Genomic DNA, 21,085 nt, shown 5'->3' on the forward strand with positions numbered 1-21,085 from the left:
ATTGTCACTTCTGTATTTCCATTTTACAGGTGAAGAAACAGGCTTAACTACTTGAGGCCCCAGAGCCCATCTTTGTTAATAGCTTGGGCAAGTGGGATCTGAAGCCTCAGAAGGGGGACTGGCATGAAGACCTCGATTACTATGTACAGGTTTTGGAAGGGTGGTTGGGAAGCCAAAGGAGGTCATGGTAAGTGGAATAGGTCTGAGTGGAGACCAGAGAGCCTGTGGCAAGAGGCTGTTAGGTCATGGAGGGAAGGTTTTGTGGGTGAGTTTTATTGGTGGACTTCACCCACCCTGTACTTATGATCAGCTGGGCTAGTAGATAATTTTAGAGGGCTGAGCCGAGGCCTGGGTAGGCCAAGGCATATTTCCATAGATTCTCTTAATGCCACTAGCCAAGGTGGCAAGGACATTGATTAAAGGGAGTTGGCCGGTCAAAGGGGGTGGTATCCTTGGGTGTCCCAGTGGCCTAAAGGATGGCCTCAATTGTGATGCCAGAGACAGGACATGTTTACTATGTACAAAAGATTATGTGTAACCAAAATATTAGAGATGGAGTGTGATTTAATGAACCCCACAAACATATCACTCAACCTAAGAAATACGATATCAGGAGTAACTTGCATCTTACCTCTGGGTCTTCCCAGCCCATCTTCCTGCCTCCTCCCATGAGGTAACCACCACCTTACATTTTACTTGGCTTGGATTTTTATATGCTTTGATCACATATGTATAATATGTTTAAACAATAAATGTTGTTTAGATTTGCTTGCTTTTGATCTATGTAAAAATGGTATCATATGTAGTTTTCTGGAACTTGCTTTTTAAAAACTCATCATCCTATTTCTAATCTCCATCCATATTCCAGTATATGGTTTGGTTCTTCCATTTTCACTGATGTGTTATCTCCTATTGTGTTATTGTATCACAATACAATTCTTGTCAATTATGCTTGGATTTCCCTCACCCACTCCCCCCAGTTTTTTGATACTTGTGGTCATTGCTGCTATGAATATGCTGGTACGTGTCCCCTTGTGCTCATGTGTAGGAGTTTTTGCTGGGTACACACTCAGGAGCGGAATTGCTGGGCTGTAAGGTTCTTCAGCTTTGGGAGACAACGCCAAATTGTTTTCCAAAGTGGTTGTAGCAATTGTACATGGTGAGAGAGCAAGGAATTCTTGTTGATCCACATGCCCATCCACATTTGCCAATCAGTTGAGTGTAAAATGGCATCTCATTGTGGTCTGCATTTGCATCTCCCTGATTTACTAAGTAGCTTGAGCTTCTTTCCATGTGTGTATTGGCTGTGCTTCTTTTGTAAAATGTCTCTTTAGGGGGTTTTTGGGTCTCTTTTTCTGTAGGGTTGTTTATCTTTTTCTTATTGATATGTAGGAGTTCCTTATGTATGCTTGATTATTGTATACTAATCCTTTGTCAGTTAGATGATTTGTCTTCATTTCTTATAGTGTCTTTTGAAGAACAGAATTTTAATGTTGAATTAATCAATCTTCCAGTTTTATGATTGATTTTTCTTGTGCCTTGCTTAGGAGATCCTTCTCTACCCAGAAATCCTAAAGATACTCTCCTTTAAATCCTCCAAAAAATTAAGTTTGGCTTTTCACATTTAAGTTCTTAATTTGTTTAGAAATGATTTTTGTGCATCTTTGAGGTAGGAATCTATTTTCATACAGATAAGTAATTGCCCAGCCCCCTTTATTGAATAATTCCTTCTTCCCCCATTTATCTGCAATGGCATTTTGGTTGTATATCAAATTTCCCTATTTGGATGAGTCTGTTTCTGGGCTTCCTATTTTTCTATTGATCAGTTTATCTACTCCTGTGCCAACACTACACTGTCTTAATTTTTATAGCTTTGTAATAAATCTTTATACCCGATAAGGCAAGTCATTCACCTCCCCACTTGTTCTTCATCTTCAGAAGAATCTTGGCTATTCTTGGACTTTGCACTTCCATGTAAATTTAGGATCTTTTTGATCAACATCTCCCCATTTCCCCCACCCCTCAGTCCCTGGTAACCACCATTCTACTCTCTGTTTCTATGAATTTGGCTTTTTTAGATTCCCCATATAAATGATATCATAGGGTATTTGTCTTTTTCTGTCTGACCTATTTCACTTAGCCTAATACCCTCAAGGTCCACCCATGTTGTCGCAAATGGCAGAATTTCCTTCTTTCTCGTGGCTGAATAATATTTCATTGTATACAAACACCACGTCTTCTTTATTCGTTCATCCATTGATGGATACTTAGGTTGTTTCCATGTCTTGCCTGTTGTGAATAATGCTACAATGAACATGGGAATGAAGATATTGGTAGATGTTCTTTAGCAGATTAAGGAAGTTCTCTTCTATCCCTAGTGTAATAATTTTAAAAATATAAACTAATGGCAAATATTGTTATATGATTTTTTGCATCTATTGATATGATCATGAGTTTTCCCTTTAATCTGTTAATGTGGCAAATGATGTACATTTTTTTTTTTTCGAAGATTGGCCCTGAGCTAACATCTGTTGCCAATCTTTCTCTTTTTCTTTCTTCTCCCCAAAGCAACAGTACGTAGCTGTATGTCCTAGTTGTAGGCCCTTTTAATTCTTCTATGTGGGATGCCGCCTCAGCATGGCTTCATGAGTGGTGAATACGTCTGCACCCAGGATCCGAACTGGCAAACCCTGGGCTGCTGAAGCGGAATGCACAAACCCAACTGGTGTGCCATTGGGCCAGCCCCATGACATACATTTTTAAAACTTTAAAAATTGATATATTACTTACATGTAGAAAAATGTACACATCATAAGCGTATTGCCTAATGACTTTTCAAAAATTGAACACACATGTGTCTAGCAGCTAGATCAGGAAACAAAACATTGTGAGCACCCTAGAAGCCCCTGCCCCCTTCCATTTATAGATTTATAATGTTAGGGCCGGCCCCATGGCTTAGCGGTTAAGTGCGTGCGCTCTGCTGCTGGCGGCCTGGGTTCGGATCCCGGGCGCGCACCGACACACTGCTTCTCCGGCCGTGCTGAGGCCGTGTCCCACATACAGCAACTAGAAGGATGTGCAGCTATGACATACAACTATCTACTGGGGCTTTGGGGGAAAATAAATAAATAAATAAAATCTTAAAAAAAAAAAAAGATTTATAATGTTAAATCACCTTTTCTTTCCTGGAACAAACAAAACTTAGTCATGGTGTATCATCATACTGCTGGATTTGGTTTGCTAATACCTTGTTTGGGATTTTTGCATCTCTGTTCATGAGTGTGATTGGCCTGATATTTTTCTCTTTGGTCCCTGTCTTGTGGTTCTGGTTTCAATGTCAGGGTTATACTAACCTCAGAATGAGTTGGGGAATATTCTGTTTTTCTCTTCTGTGGAAGAATTTGTATAAGATTGATATGATCTGTCTTGAAAGTTCTGTAGAACTCACTGATAGAACTTCTGGGCTGGGTATTTTTTCTCTTTCCTTTAAAAACTTTTCATATGCAAAGTTTCAAATATATACAAGAGAGTTTGTATACAAACATACACAAATGAACTCTAGTTCATTATACTAGAGACAGTGGTATGGTGAATCCCCATGTACCCGTCTACAGCTTCAAAACTATCAACTTGTTCCAAACCTTGTTGTATCTATCCCCCTTCTACTCCTCCGCCCACTGGATTAAATATCAGAAATCATATAATATTGTTTTTAAACACATCATTATGTATACCTAAAACATAAGGCAACATTCCCCCAATTAAAAAAAGTCAAACTTAGTGAAAAGTTGCAAGAATATTACAGGGAATTCCCATATATCTTTTATGTTGATTTACCAATGCCATATTTGCATTCTATGTGTTTAGATGTAAATATATGCATGTGTATGCACACATATTTTTTAATCATTATATATGTATATATGATTTTTTTTTAAAGAATCCTTTGAAAGTTGCAGTCACTGTTATAGTTCACTCTAGCTACTTCAGCCAGAACCAGGACTTTCTCCTATGTATCCACAGTACTGTTATCAAGCCCAAGAAATTTAATATGAATACAAGAATATAATCTAATATAAAGTCTATGTTAGTCTATGTGGTAATTTGTTGGGTAACAATTTACCACAAACATGGTGGCTTAAAACAACAGAAATTGGACCGGCCCCATGGCTTAGCGGTTAAGTGTGCGCGCTCCGCTGCTGGCGGCCCGGGTTCAGATCCCGGCCGTGCACCGACGTACCGCTTCTCCTGCCATGTTGAGGCCGCGTCCCATATACAGCAACTAGAAGGATGTACAACTATGACATACAACTATCTACTGGGGCTTTGGGGGAAAAAAAAAAAAATAAATAAAATTAAAAAAAACCCAGAAATTTATCATACAGTTCTGGAGGTCAGAAGTCTGACATGAGTCTCATTGGGCTAAAATCCAGGTGTTGGCAGGGCTACATTCCTTTCTGGAAGTTCTAAAGGTGGATCCATTTTCTTGCGTTTTCCAGTTTCTAGAGGCTGTCCACATTCCCTGTCTTGTGGTCTCCTTCCATATTCAAAGCCAGCAACAATGGGTCAAGTTTTTCTTACATCCACTCGCTCTGACATTGACTCTTCTGCCTCTTTCTTCCACATTTAAGGACTCATGATAACACTGGGCCCACCCAGATAATCCAGAATAGTCACCCTTTTTTAAGGTCAGCTGGTTAGCAACCTTAGTTCTGTCAGTTACCTTACTTCCCCTTTGCCATGTAATGTATATTCACAGTTTCCGGGAATTAGGATGTGGACATCTTTGTAAGGACATTATTCTGCCTACTACACAGTCTTTATTTAAATCTACCCAATTATCCCAATAATGCCCATTATAGTTGTGTGTGTGTGATATTAGGGATTAAATCAAAGACCATTTGTTGCATTTAGTTTTCATATCTCTTTAGTCTCCTTTAATCCAGAGCAACTCCTACCCTCCACTGTATTTTTTTGTCTTTCACGACATTGATGTTTTTGAAGAGCCTAGGTCAGTGTCATATAGAATTCTTATAATATGGATTTGCCTGGATCATGATTTCCTCATGATTAAATTTATGTTCATCATTTTTGGCAAGAATACTAGCTGGATGATGTTGTATAGTACCCGCTACATACTATCTAGAGGCACATAATGTCAGTTTGTCCTGTTATTGGTGATGCTACTATACTAAATATAATCACTTAGTTAAGGTGGTGACTGGCAGGTTCCTCCAGGGTAAAGAAATTGTTTTTCCCCCATTGTAGTTAATAAGACATCTTTGGGATCATGCTTTGAGACCATGTGAATATCCTGTACCCCAACAAACTTTTACCCAATGCTTTTAGCATCCATTGATGATCTTTGCCTGAATCACTTAAGTGGTTGCAAAGTGGTGATTTTTAAATTCTGTCATTTGTTCTATTTTTATTACCTGGCATTTTTTCTTTGTAAAGAAGAGCTTCTCCCCTATAATAGGCCAAATAATACCCACCCTAAAGATTTCTATACTTCAATCCCCAGCACCTGTGAATATGTTACCTTACATAGCAATTGGACTTTGCAGATGTAATTTAAGGTTATGAACTTTAAGATAGGGAGGTTATTCTGGATTATCTAGGTGGGCCCAATCTATTCACACGAGCCCTTGAAAGCAGAGAACTTTCTCCAGCTGGAAGCAGAAGAGAGCTGTAACAGAAGGAGAAGTTGGAGAGAATTGAAGCAGGAGATGGATTCAAGGCTCTGTTGCTGGCTCTGAGATGCAGGGGCTCCCCTACAAGGACTGGAAAGAAGCCTCTAGGAGCTAAGGGTTGGCCCTGTTGACATCTAGCAAGGCAATGGTGACCTCAGCCTTACAACCACAAGGAACTGAATTCTGCCAATAACCCGAATAAGCTTGGAAGTAGATTCTTCCCAGAGCCTCCTGATAAGAACCCATCTGGCTGATGTCTTGATTTCAACCTAGTGAAACTTGGAGCAGAGAAACTGGCGGACCCAACCTGGCTTTCTGACCTCCAGAATTCTGAGATGATAAATTTGTGTTTTTTTAAGCTGCCAATTTTGTGGTAATTTGTTACAGCAGTAGCAGAAAACTAATCCCCCCCCTTTTTGAGTATCACTTACGGACTCATAGGTCCCTTTTGGATCCAACGTATTAAAATGCATTCCCATCATTATCCTTTTTTTGATGCTCAGTTGTCCCAAGTTTGGCGAGATGTTTTCTCTGAAGCACTCTTTAAAAAACATAACAATACCATTGCCTCACCTAAACATTTACCAATATTTCTTTAATATCAACTATCCACTTTGTGTTCCAATTTTTCCAGTTGCTTCATGATACTTATAAAAAATAATTTATTTGTTTGAATTGGGTTCTATATAAATTTGATGCCTTGCACTTAGTTTATATATTTCGTAAATCTCTTTACGTTTCCTTCCACCCCTTTCAGTCTCGCTACTTATTTGTTGAAGAAACTGGGCCGTGTGTCCTGTAGTTTAGATTTTGCTGATTCCAACCCTGTGGTGTCCTTTAGCATGTTTTCTGCTCCTTATATTTCCTTATTTGATAGTTGGATCCAGAGCCATGATTCTCGACCTTGGTTGTACATTAGAATCATTGATCCTAAAATCAGGACCAGGTATTGGTATTTTTGTGTAACTCTCCAAGTGATTCTAAATGGAAACCAAGGTGAGAGCCATAAATCTAGATTAATCAGATCCAGGTTCGATTCTGTGGGAAGAATTTTTCACGGGTAGTGGTACGTATTTGGAGCCACATTGTTTGGTTATGTCTTTGTATTGTCTTTGTGGGCAATTTTTCACCTACTACTGTTTCAATACCTTTACTAGTTATAGGACTACTCAGGTATTCTATTTATTTCTAAGTTAGTTTGGGGAAGTTATATTTATCTAGGAATGTTCTCATTTTGTCTGTTTCCAAATTTAGCGTAATCTGTGCTGTATCTATAGCTAAGGCCCCCTTTCCGTTCATATTATTGTTTATTCGTCTTTTCTCTTTTTTTGATCAAAATTTCTGGAAGTTTATCAGATTTATTTACTTTTGCATAGACAATCTTTTGACTTGGTTAAGTCTTTCATTGTGTTTATTTTCTATTTCATTGATGTCTGTTCTTTGTGATCTCTTTCCTTTTATCTCTAGGTTTATTCTGTTGTTCTTTAGATTTTTAAACTGCTTTAGTTGGACACTTAAATCATTGTTTTCCTGTCTTTCCTCTTTCCTAATCTAAGGTTTTATGGCTATAACTTTCCCTCTAAGTGTTATTTTGCTATATCTTACAAGTTTTCATATGTAAGGTTCCATTTGTTTTTCAATTTAAGTTCTTTGACCCATGAGTTGTATAGAAGTACATTATAAAATTTCCAAGTGTATGGGGATTTAAAACATCTTTTTGTCATAGATTTTAAATTTATATTCTTCATGGTCACAGAATGTGGACTGCATGATACTGTTTGAAATTTAATGAAACTTGCTTTAGAACCTAGCACATGATCAGTTTTTGTAAATGTTCTATATGTGCTTGAGAAGAACCTGCATTTTCTACTTGTTCAGGCGGATTTTCATATATGCCCATTAGATCAAGTTCATTAACTGTGCTGTTCAAATATTTTAGATGTTTAATTTTTTTTGGATGTGTTTTCTTGACCTCTTAGTAATAAAGAGATGCAAGGGAGATCAGACTTCTTAACAACAACACTGGTTATAAGAAGATGATAGCATCTTTTAGGGAATTGAAGGAAAATAACTTCGAACCCAAGTTTTTTATATTAGCCAAATTGTTATCAAAATATGAAGGCATTATAAAAATATTCTCACACAAAGACCCTTATTGAAAGCTTTGGAAGAAATGCTCAAAAAGAGAAACAAATAAAGAATATACTAAAGTAGAGATATGTGAAATAAGGGTGATCAAATGCCTTAAGTTTGTTGTTGTCTTAAAAAACTAAGACAAAAGAAAGAGAAAGTATATTCACAACAACTCAGAATTAAAGTCAACTAGATGGAGGTGTGCATGTGGAAGACCAAGTTAACACTAGCTCATGTGATAACTCCTAAATCTCAGTGGCTTAACTCAGTGCAAGTTTATTTCTCTTATCTAAGGTCCAAAACGATGCTCCTGACGAATGGCGATCGAGTGATGACTCTGGGCCTCAGGCTCCTTTGGTCCTGTAGCTGCTCCATCTTCGATGTGTGGGTCCCAAAGTCAGCACGGGGGGAAAAGGGAGCATGGAGGACAACATGTGATAGGTTTCTGTGGGCCAGCTATGTGGCTTTTGGTTCTCATGTGAGTTAAGAGTAGCTTCAGTGTTTATTAGGATAATTTTCCATACACAGCGTTTGATGGTGTCCAGATGCTCCATCTCATCATCTACCACATCACCCACTCTATGGACTGTCTTTTCTCCTGCAGGCCTCTCTCCTGGAGCCCTCCATCCTGCTCAGTCTGGATTCATTGTTCTCTAGGCCTTCTGTGCAGCAGTCTTTCTGGAACACTCTTCACTGCTTTTCTGATTTGGATCTCCTGTGTTCGGCATCATGTCTTTCCCTTTGTAGATTTCCCTGCTTGTTTTGCTCTAGGAGCACATCCTCCAGTAAATTCCTAGGAGAGGGCACGAGAAGGAGATTCTCTGAGATCTGTGTGTCTCAAATGTCTTCACTCTGCCCTCACATCTGACTGATCATTTGGCGGGGTATAGATTTCTAGGTTATTTTCTCTCAGAGTTTTGACATTATTGCTGTATTGTCTTTGGACATCTAGGGTTGTTTTGAGGAGTCTAGTGCCATTCTGACTTTCCCGTTTCACCGTGATATGTTTCTTCCCCTTGGGAGATTTCACAGTCTTTTCTTCGCCTCTGGAGTGCTAGAAGTCATCATGATGTGCCTTGGTGCGTGCCTTTTTATGCCTTTCAATTCTGGGAGTTTTTTTTTTGTTAATTTTGTCACCTCCATTTTCCCATTTGTTTCTTTCTAGCACTACCCTTATTCAGACGTTGGACTTCATGTCTTTTAATGTCCTTTACTTTTCTTTGTCTTTATGACTATTTTTTTTGGTGTGTGTGTGTGAGGAAGATTGGCCCAGAGCTAACATCTGTCCCCATGTTGCTCTATTTTGTATGTGGGTCATCACCATGGCATGGCTGATGAGTGGTGTATGTCTGCGCCCGGGATCTGAACCTGTGAACCCGGGCTGCCAAAGTGGAGCGTGCCAAACTTAACTGCTGCGTCGTGGGGCCAGCCCCACTGGGAGAAGGCACTGCCTGCTGACATTCTGTGAAAGGAAATGTAGGATGGTGCCTGACTTTGTATGGACTTTCTGCCTGTCTCTGTGTTTCCCCCTGTCTTGCCATGAGTACAGCCATGTTTGGCCGCTCCATTGACCTATAGCCACCAGCACACAAAGAAATACAAAGCTGCTTTCTGTGTGGTGGGAACTGGCCCTTCTCCCACAGAGAGAGTTGCAGGTTGTAACATTTCAAGGCTCTTGGAGCGTCGTAGCACGGGATGGACTGGCCATCTATGCCGGGCTGAGACGATAACCAAAGAGAACAATGCACGTACACAACTACTGGGCTGGGACGTTAGCCAGGGGGCTCAGTGCACGTACGCCACTGATAACCATTTTGTGCATGGAAACACTAAATGCTTGCTCTGCAAACTCTGTAATTGCTTACTCTGAAAATTACTGATGGTATAAAAACTGCTGGAAACTGAGACCCGGTGAGAGTTCCACCTGTGGAAGGGACACCTTGCCCAGGACGTGTGATCCTTGCCCAGCCGCGTCAATTGACAGGGCTCTCCTGGCAGTGGGGCGTGGATGTTGTGAGTAACTGATTTGATGTGAAGTAATTGATTTGATATGAAGTAATTGATTTGATGTGTTCTCTTTTCGGTCAACCTGGTGTTTCTCTTTCTGGTTGATTTGTGTCCTTTCTCTTCAGCCAATGTGGGTGTTTTCCCTTTCCAGTCGGGCTGATGTTTTTTCCCCTCTTAATATTTGACCTATTTGGATCTGTTTGCAGACTATCGCCTTTACTATCCTCTATATAATAAAATATACCTTCAGTCCATTTGTTTGGAGTGGAAAGTGTCTTTTACGTCTCCGATCGAATCCCCGAACCTCTCATAACACCCCCTCCCTCACCGTTTTTCCTGCCTGAGGCTTTCCAATTCCGAGCCTCTCTGCGTTTGGGGCCAGTTGGCCGTTTCTCACTGATATGCCCCTCTGACTGCACTCTAGGTTATAGTTTCCTCTGTGGGTGAGTTATCACTCCACCTGCTTTCTGTTTCCTTAAAGTGTGTTGAACTCTTGTCCACTGATATCACCTCATTTATTCTAATTTTTTTTTATTCCTTTGCTATCATTTTCATGGGGTCGTGGATAGAGACTATATAAAGTGTGTGATCAATTTACTATCTTTAACCAGAAGAACTGTCTTACTCTTTGTAATGACCACATGGTATTCCATTGTCTGGCTGACACTTTTTTTTTATCCATTTTCCTTTTCATGACCATGACCGATGTCTGTTCTCCTCTTCTTCTTTAGTAAATGAATACCCTGATTCTGGTTATGTGGCTGTCTAGGATTGGAGCTACACTTCCTAGCCTCTTTTGAAACTAGGTATAGCTTTATAACTAAGTTTTGACCACTGGGATGTAAGTGGAAATATCATATATGGCTTCCGAATTATATCCTAAAAGGGAGGAACGTGCCTTCCTTTCTTCTTCCATTCCTTCATCCTGCTGGCTAGAATGTGGAAGTGATGGCTACAGCTCAAGCAGTCATCTTGGGTTGTGAGATGTTAACCATGTGTTGAGAATGACAAGCAACCACACGGAAGGAGCCTGGGTCTCTGATCCCATGAGCCATCGTAACCTCTGTATTACTTTTCTAGGGCTACTATAGCAAAATACCACAGACTGAGTGGTTTAAACAATGGAAATTTATTTTTATTTCCCTACAGTTCTGGAGGCTGGAAGTCCAAAATCCAGGTGTCAGCAGGGTTGGTTTCTCCTGAGGCCTCTCTCCCTGACTTGCTGATGGCTGGCTTCTCATTGTGTCTTCACATGGCCTTTTCTCTGTGCACACATTCTGGGTCTCTCTCTGTCGTAACTGCCTCCTCTTATAAGGACACCAGTCAGATAGGATTAGAGCCCACCTTAACGGCCTCATTTTAACTTAATTACCTCTTTAAAGGCTCTCTCTACAAATGCAATCACATTCTGAGGTACAAAATTCAGCATATGAATTGTGTGTGGGGGGACATAATTCAGCCCATAAAAACCCCCATGTATCTATGTTTGTGTGAGAAAAAAGTAAGCTTCTAACTTGTTTAAGCCACAGTTATTGCTGTTGTTGTTGTTATTATTTGTTATATGTATTGGTCTATCCTAATGAATACTATGCTCACTCAGGTGGTTCTGTTTTGAGGGGCCCAAGGCCGTTAGGAGGAACTATGTGTGTGGAGGGGGAGGAAATCGTCTCATACTCTAATCTGTTCATTCATACTTTTCTCTGGAGGTGGGCTGCACATTTGGATCTGAGCTGTCTAGCAATCATGGCTGGAGGCCTTCTGTTCACCCACTTTACTGTGTTCATCTGTCTCAGAGAAGCACAGGTGGTCCTGGAACTGAGATGTGAGGGTCACTTTCTCATAAAGGGGCACCGCGAAGGTTGGTGGATGGTGTCCTCGACCACGTCCTTACAATAAATATTTAAAATGGCTCTTTACACAGAGTCCCTCAGTGTTGACAGACTGCAATATTGGGCTAAAAATTTCAAGAGAAAAATGTCAGAATGGAGTGACACAGCCTAAAGGTGTTCCTTTAGAGGTGGAAAGGGGGAAATCTTACCCCTTTAAACTTGATGTCACTTGCAGAGGAGTAAGTAACAACAACAACAGTAATGATGGAAGTAATAATACTGACAAATATTGAGCCTGACTATGTGCCTGACACTGCTCTGGGCACTTTAACTTTCTTAATTCTCACAGTGATGCCAAGGGGTGAGTACCGTTATCATCTCCCTCATTTTTCAGAAGAGAAGATGGAGAGTGACTTGCTAATGTAAGCGTGTATCCACAGTTCTTTTGGGACCCGTGAGCATCAGCACTCCAAACTTGTTTGCCCAAGTTGCTGCCTTATAACAATCCCCACCAGGGCCTGGTGTCCTGAAGTAATTTAGGCAAAGCTGTGACTAGATGGACTATTCCCGCATCAGTGGTCTCATAAGTTTGGTATTTTTTTTTTTGATGTCATAATAGTTTATAACATTGTGAAATTTCGGTTGTACATTATTGTTTGCCAGTCACCATATACATGCCTCCCTTCACCCTTCGTGCCCACCCACAAGCCCACTGGCCCCTGGTAACCACCATACAGTTCTCTCTGTCTGTGTGTTGGTTTATATTCCACATGTGAGTGAAATCATGTGGTGTTTGTCTTTCTCTCTCTGGCTTATTTCACTTAATGTAATATCCTCAGGTCCATACCTGCTGTTGCAAATGGGACAATTTTGTCTTCTTTTATGGGTGAGTAGTATTCCATTGTGTTGGAAGCACTTGGGTTGCTTCTACTTCTTGGCTATAGTGAATAATGCTGCAATGAACATAGGGGTGCATAAGCCTCTTTGGATTGTTGATTTCAGGTTTGTTGGATACATTCCCAGCAGTGGGGTAGCTGGATCATAGCGTATTTCTATTTTTAATTTTTCGAGGAATCTCCATACTGTTTTCCATAGAGGCTGCACCAGTTTACATTCCCACCAGCAGTGAATGAGGGTTCCTGTTTCTCCACATCCTCTCCAACATTTGTTGTTTTTTGTCTTGGTGATTATAGCCGTTCTAACAGGTGTAAGGTGAGGTCTTAGTGTTTTGATTTGCATTTCCCTGATGATTAGTGATATTGAACATCTTTTCATATGCTTATTGGCCATCTGTATATCTTCTTTGGAGAAGTGTCTGCTCATTTCCTCTGCCCAATTTTTGACCCATTTATTTGTTTTTTTCTTGTTCAGTTGTGTGAGTTCTTTATATATTATGGAGATTAACCCCTTGTCAGACACATGTTTTCCAAATATTTTCCCCCAGCTGGTGGGTTGTCTATTAATTTTGATCCCGGTTTCATTTGCCTCGTAGAAGCTCTTTAATCTGAGGAAGTCCCACTTGCTTATTTTTTCTTTAGTTCCCCTTGTCTAAGTAGACATGGCATCCAAAAAGATTCCTTTATGACCAATGTCAAATAGCATATTGCCTATATTTTCTTCTAGGAGCTTTATAGTTTCAGGTCTCACCTTCAGGTCTTTGATCCATTTTGAGTTAATTTTTGTGAATGGCGATAGCAGATGGTCTACTTTCATTCTTTTGCATGTGGCTGTCCAGTTTTCCCAGGACCATTTATTGAAGAGACTTTCCTTTTTCCATTGTATGTTCTTAGCTCCTTTGTGGAAGATTAGCTTTCTGTATATGTGTGGTTTTATTTCTGGGCTTTCAATTCTGTTCCATCGATCTGTGTGTCTGTTTTTGTACCAGTACCATGATGTTTGGATTACTATTGCTTTGTAGTATGTTTTGAAGTCAGGGATTGTGATGCTTCCAGCTTTGTTCTTTTTTCTCAGGATTGTTTTAGCTATTTGAGGTCTTTTGTTGTCCCCTATGAATTCTAGTATTCTTTGTTCTACTTCCGTGAAGAATGTCATTGGGATTCTGATTGGGATTGCATTGAATCTGTAGATTTCTTTAGGTAGTATGGACATTTTAACTATGTTTATTCTTCCAATCCATGTGCATAGGATATCTTTCCATTTCTTTATGTCATCATCGATTTCTTTCAATAATGTCTGATAGTTGTCATTGTATAGGTCTTTCACCTCCATAGTAAGATTTATTCGTAGATGTTTTATTCTTTCTGTTGTGATTGTAAATGGTATTATCTTTTTGAGTTCTCTTTCTGTTAGTTCATTATTAGCATACAGAAATGCAACTGATTTTTGTAGGTTGATTTTGTACCCTGCGGCTTTGCTATAGTTGTTGATTATTTCTAATAGTTTTCCAATGAATTCTTTAGGGTTTCTAGATATAAAATCACATCATCTGCAAATAGTGAGAGTTTCACTTCTTTGTTGCCTACTTGGATTCCTTTTCTTCCTTTTACTTGCCTAATTGCTCTGGCCCAAACTTGCAGTACTATGTTGAATAAGAGTGGCGAGATTTGGCACCCTTGTTTGTTCCTGTTCTCAGAGGAATGGCTTTAAGACTTTCTCTGTTGAGTATGATGTTGGCTGTGGGTTTGTCATAAATGGCCTTTATTATGTTGAGGTACTTTCCTTCTATACCCGTTTTGTTGAGAGCTTTTATCATAAATGGATGTTGGATCTTGTCGAATGTCTTCTCTGCATCTATTGAGATGATCATGTGGTTTTTATTCCTCGTTTTGTTAATGCAATGTATCACGTTGATTGATCTGTGGATGTCTAACCATCCCTGAGTCCCTGGTGTAAATCCCACTTGGTCATGTTGTATGATCTTTTTAACATATTGCTGTATTCATTTTGCCAATATTTGTTGAGGACTTTTGCATCTATGTTCATCAGTGATATTGGCCTGTAATTTTCCTTCTTTGTATTGTCCTTGTCTGGCTTTGGTATCAGGGTGATGTTGGCCTCATAGAATGTGTTAGGAAGTGTTCTATCTTCCTCTATTTTTTGGAACAGTTAGAGAAGGATGGGTATTAAGTCCTCTTTGAATGTTTGGTAAAATTCTCCAGAGAAGCCATCTGGTCCCAGACTTTTATTTTTTGGGAGGTTTTTGATTACTGTTTCAATCTCTTTACTCGTGATTGGTCTATTCAGATTCTCTATTTCTTTGTGGCTCAGTTTTGGGAGGTTGTATAAGTCTAAGAATTTATCCATTTCTTCTAGATTGTCCAATTTGTTGGCAAATAGTTTTTCATAGTATTCTCTTATAATCCTTTGTATTTCTGTGGTGTCCATTGTAATTTCTCCTCTTTCATTTCTAATTTTATTTATTGGAGACTTTTCTCTTTTTTTCTTAGTGAGTCTGGCTAAGAGTTTGTCTATTTTGTTTCTCTTCTCAAAGAACGAACTCTTTGTTTCATTAATCATTTCTACTGTTTTTATGGTTTCAATTTCATTTCTTTCTGCTCTAATTTTTATTATTTCTCTCCTTCTGCTGACTGTGGGCTTTGTTTGTTCTTCTATTTCTAGTTCTGTTAAGCATAATTAAGGTTGTTTATTTGAGATTTTTCTTGTTTGTTAAGATGGGCCTGTATTGCTATGAATTTCCCTCTTAGGACCACTTTTGCTGCATCCCATATGAGTTGGTATGGTGTACTTTCATCTTCATTTGTTTCCAGATATATTTGATTTCTCCTTTAATTTCATCAATGATCCATTGGTTGTTCAGTATCATATTGTTTAATCTCCACATCTTTGCCACTTTCCCAGTTATTTTCTTGTAGTTGATTTCTAGTTTCATAGCATTATGGTCTGAAACGATGCTTGTTATGATTTCAATCTTCTTAAATTTACTGAGGCTTGCCTTGTTTCCGAACACATGGTCTATCCTTGAGAATGTTCCATGCATGCTTGAGAAGAATGTGTAGTTAGCTGTTTTTGTGTGGAGTGCTCTGTATATGTCTATTAAGTCCATCTCGCCTAGTTTTTTATTTAAGTTCACTGTTTCCTTATTGACTTTTTGTCTGGATGATCTATCCATTGATGTAAGTGGGTTATTAAGATCCCCTACTATTATTATGATGTTGTTAATATCTCGTTTTCGGTTTTTTAATAGTTTCTTTATGTACTTTGGTGCTCCTATGATGGGTGCATATATATTTATAATTGATATGTCTTCTTGGTAGAGTGTCACTTTTATCATTATATATTGCCCCTCTTTTGTCTCTCATTACCTGTTTTGTCTTGAAGTCTGCTTTGTCTGATATAAGTATGGCAACAATTGCTTTCTTTTGTTTGCCATTAGCTTGGACTGTTGTCTTCCATCCTTTCACTCTGAGCTTGTGTTTGTCTTTAGAGCTGAGATGTGTTTCCTGGAGGCAGCATACTGTTGGGTCTTGCTTTTTAATCCATCCTGCCACTCTCTGTCTTTTGATTGGAGAGTTCAAACCATTTAGATTTAGAGTGATTACTGATACATGAGGGCTTAATGTTGCTGTTTTGTGTCTTATTTTCTGGTTCTTTTGCATTTGCTTTGTTTCTCATCCCGTGTGTTTCGGACTACCAATGCAGTTTGATAGTTCTGTCTGATGACTCTTTTAGTTTTCTCTTTATTTGTCATATGTGATTCTGTTATGATTATTTGTTTAGTGGTTACCTTGAGGTTTGTATAAAAAATCTCGTGGATGAGATAGTCCATTATCTGATGACCTTGTATTTCCTTAGACTAAGTTGATTCGATCCCTTTCCTCTTCCCCTTCTAAGTTATTCTTGTCACAACTTATTCCATCTTGTGTTGTGGGTGTGTGTTTAAAGTGATGAGGTTATATATATTTTTGGTGTTTTCCTTCCTCTGATCTTTGATTTTGGTATTTAAGTGGTTGTTAACCTCTTCTGATAAAGAGCTACTAGTTTTCTGATTCTGTCTACCTATTTTTCTCCTTGCTCGAAGCTTTGTATTCCCTTTCTCTTTTTTTTTCATGCATGACAGACTTCTTGAGCATTTCTTGTAGTGGGGATCTCGTGGCCATGAACTCCCTTAGCTTTTGTTTATCTGGGAAAGTTATTATTTCTCCATCATATTTGAAGCATATTTTCACTGGATAGAGTATTCTTGGCTGAAAGATTTTGTCTTTCAGGATTTTGAATATATCATTCCAGTCTCTCCTAGCCTGTAAAGTTTCTGTTAAGAAATCTGCTGAGAGCCTGATGGGAATTCCTTTGTATGCTATTTTTTGTTTTTGTCTAGCTGCCCTTAATATTGTTTCTTTGTCATTGACTTTTTCCAGCTTTACTACTATATGTCTTGGAGAGGGCCTTTTCCTGTTGATATATTTAGGTGACCCATTGGCTTCATTTACTGGAATTTCCAGCTGCTTCCCCTGATTTGGGAAGTTCTCAGCTATTATTTCCTTGAATAAGCTCTCTGTTTCTTTCTCTCTCTCTTCTCCCTCAGGAATACCTATAATTCTTATGTTGCATTTCCTAATTAAGTGGGACATTTCTCGGAGAATTTCTTTTTAGTCTTATTTCTCTTTCCTCCTCCATCTGGAGCTTGTCTGCATTCCTATCCTCAATAATGCTAATTCTTTCCTCCATATTGTCAGCTCTGTTTGCTAAAGATTCCAGGTTTTCCTTTATGTCCTCCATTGTGTTTTTCATCTCCAACAATACCGATTGGTTTTTCTTTATGGTTTCAATCTCTTTTGTGAAGAAATTCCTTATCTCATTGTAATTGTAATTCGTTGAGCTTTTTTTTTTTTAAGAGTTATTTATTAATTTATTTATTGTGAGGAAGATCAGCCCTGAGCTAACATCCATGCTAATCCTCCTCTTTTTGCAGAGGAAGACCGGCTCTGAGCTAACATCTATTGCCAATCCTCCTCCTTTTTTTTCCCCCAAAGCCCCGGTAGATAGTTGTATGTCATAGTTGCATATCCTTCTAGTTGCTATATGTGGGATGTGGCCTCAGTATGGCCGGAGAAGCGGTGCATCGGTGCGCGCCGAGGATGCGAACCCAGTCTGCCAGCAGCGGAGTGCCTGCACTTAACCACTAAGCCATGGGGCCAGCCCTCGTTGAGCTTATTTATGATAGCTATTTTGAATACCCTGTCATTAAGGTTATAAATTTCTGTGCCTTCAGGGTTGATTTCTGGGTGCTTGTCATTTTCCTTTTGGTTTGGTGATTTAAAGTATTTTTGCATCATGCCTGCTGTGTTTGGGTTGTGTTTCCTCATCCTAACAATATCTGCTTGCAGTTTCCACCTACCACCACTGGGTGGGGGGCAAGGGCTGTGTATTCTGAGCCAACTGTTTTCTGCGACTGCTCTGACTGACCAGCTGAAGTGCTGGGCGGCAGGGTGCTGGTCAGCAGGGCAGAGTGGCTCTCTCTTTTGCCTGCCCGATCCCAGAGGGCTTTGGTTTCTTCCCTTGCTATCTGCTCTCCAGGGTGCTCAGATGATGCCGGCAACCCTGCAGCAGTTCCGACTCCTCCATGTGGGAATTTCCAACAGGTTGTGAGAGAACTGGAGAGTTATGACTTTCCAGCAGAGGGCTGCCCCTCCCCCTTCTCTGGAAGCTGTGCAGACCCAGAGTTGCTGATCAGATGCGGAGGGGGAGGATTTCTCCTTACCTCTCCCCACTTCCTCTGAGGCCTCCAACACGTCCACTCTCAGATGTGTGGCTACATGGGTCTTTCAAACGTCCTTTTGTGTTGTGTAAGTGTCCTTTATTGATATGTGAATATCCTTTTTGTTGTATCTTCTCCAGAGAAAGTTTACGGAAAAGCTCACTCAACCATGATGCTGATGTCGCTCAGTCTGGTATTTTTTAAATGTATGCTTTTAGACAGCTTCCTTGAGGCATGAACTGATGAAATACATTGATGGAAATATCAAACGGTAGCTTAGGAGTGTGGTCAGAAGAGTAATGTCTCCCCAAAGATGTCTTAATCCCTGGCACCTGTGAATATGTTGCTTTACATGACAAAAAGGACTTTGCAGGTCTGACTAGGTAAGGACCTTGAGATGGAAAGATAATCCTGCATTATCTAGGTGGGCCCAGTCTAATCACATGAGTCCTTAAAAGCAGTAAACCTTTCCTGGTTGTGGTCAAAGGGAGAGATGATGATGGAAGAAGGGTCAGATAGATGCTACATTGCTGGCTTTGAAGATGGAAGAAGGGGACCATGAGCCAAGGAATGCGGGCAGCCTCTAGAAGTTAGAAAACGCAAAGAAATGGATTCCCTCTAAGAGCTTCCAGAAAGGAACACAGCCCTGCTGACATCTTGACTTTAGCCCAGTGAGACCAATGTCAGACTTCTGACTGCCAGAAGTGTAAGACAACAAATTTGCATTGTTTAAGCTGCTAAGTTTGTGGTGATCTGTTACAACTAATACAAGGAGATGACCCAGGCTTCCAATTCTGGAACAAGATGATTCCCCCCAACAGACTCACTTTTCCCTGCTCCTCTACTCCAAATACAACTAAATACTTGGGAATTACTCAACAGACATTGGTAAAAGAATTCTGAAAGCTGGAAAGAAGAAGGCAGATAGCTAGTGAGTTCCCTGGATTTTTTTTTAATCTCCCATATACCCCAGACTAGGTGCAGGAGAAGCCTGCAACTGGGAACTGCTAAGAGACATAGACAGAAAGCCCCTCAAAGCCTAGTGTCTTTGGCCAAAGGACTGGCAAAGGGGAAGTCTAACATAGACCTAGGGTGGAGCCCCAGCCTCTGCTCACAACTGAGCCTCCTGCAGAGTGGTGATGGGTTTGCAGCAGCTGCAGTAAGAAGCCCTGTTGGGCTATCCCAGCCCCCACCTGACAGACAGCTGAGTCACTGGCAGTGGTGTGATCCGTGGAGCCCTGTGTCTCTCAGTTCTCCTTCTTTGGCAAAAGGAATCTCAGGCCCAACAACTTCTGCTTCCCCACTTCCCCGCTGGCAAAAGGTGGCCCAGGCAGCCAAGGGAAACCCGTTCTGCCTTTTCAGGGAAGAAGCGGGAGCTACAGCAGTGCCAGAGAGCAAAGCAGACAGGATAGCAGAGCCGGGGCTCTAAAACTACCTGGTCATGAAAACCAAATCCCACAAATGTAGGCCAGAATCCCCCTAAATGCTGAACCAAAACAGGGCAACTGCCTGCTAAAACTGAAGATTTAGAAGTGATCAAGTCTCCTAACACAACTGCAAAAATGTCCAGGATACAATAAAAAATCACTCATCAGACCAAGATCCAGGAAAACCATAATTAGAATGAGAAAAGGCAATCAACTGACTCCAATTCCAAGATGAGTCAGATGTTGGAATTATCTGATAAGGGTTTTATAAAAGAATCATCATAGAAAATACTTTAATAATCAATTATGAACTCCTTTGAAAAAAGTAGAAAACCTCAGCCAAAAATAGGAGTTATAAGGAAGAACCAAATGAAAATTATAGAACTGAAAAAATACAGTAACTTATATGAAAAAACCTCACTGATGGACTCAGTAGTGAAATGGAGATGGTAAAAGATAGAATCAATGAATCTAAAGACAGATCAGTAGAATCTACTCCTTCTGAAGAATGGAGAGAAAATAGACTGAAAGGAAATGATCAGAATCCCAGCGGTCTGTGGGTCAGTAACAAAAGAATCTAAAATTTGTACCATGAGAGTACTGGAAGTAGAGGAAAAAAACATGGACTGAAAAAGTATTGAAGAAATAATGGCTGAAGAAGCTGAGTCAACCCCCAAGAGGATAAACTAAACAAATTCACACTAAGACATGTGGCAACCTTCTGAAAACCAAAGACAAAGGAAAAAATCTTAAAAACAGCCAGAGAAACAACCTTCTATCTATTAAGAAACACTAAATTGAATGACAGCAGATTTTGTGTCTATCTGAAAACACAGGGGCCAGAATGAAGTGGCACGTTTTTCAAGTGCTGAAAGAAAAGAGCTCTTAACTGTGAATTCTACATCTGGTGAAATTATTCTTCAGGAATGAAGGGGAAATAAGGACATTCCCTGATGAAGGAAGAGTATGAGAATTTGTTGCTAGCTGATCTACCCTTAAGAATGGCCAAAGGGAGGAATGTCCAATTCATCCTTTTTTATTGCTTATGCTTGGTGTCATATCTAAAATCTAACCAGATTTAAAATAATTGAAATCAAACAGAGAATGTTCTCTGACAGCAATACAATCAAACTAGAAATTAATAACAGAAAGATAACAGAAAAATCTCCAAAATAGTTGGAGAGTAAATAACATGTCTAAAAAATCTATGGCTCAAAGAGGAAGTCTCAAAGGAAATTAAAAAATACACAGAAGTAGGGGGCCAGCCCGGTGGCATAGTGGGCAGGTTCACATGCTCTGCTTCCCTGGCCTGGTGTTCAC

At 39.8% G+C, this 21,085-nt stretch overlaps 1 protein-coding gene across 1 annotated transcript in view; it reads right to left on the reverse strand.

Moving 5' to 3' along the window:
* The window catches only part of DMRTC2 (DMRT like family C2), a 37,697-nt gene that overhangs the window by 11,717 nt on the left and 4,895 nt on the right, over positions 1-21,085 (reverse strand). The window lies entirely within an intron of this gene.

Source organism: Diceros bicornis, chromosome 34 (genome assembly GCF_020826845.1).
Source record: "Diceros bicornis minor isolate mBicDic1 chromosome 34, mDicBic1.mat.cur, whole genome shotgun sequence".
NCBI lineage: Eukaryota > Metazoa > Chordata > Mammalia > Perissodactyla > Rhinocerotidae > Diceros > Diceros bicornis.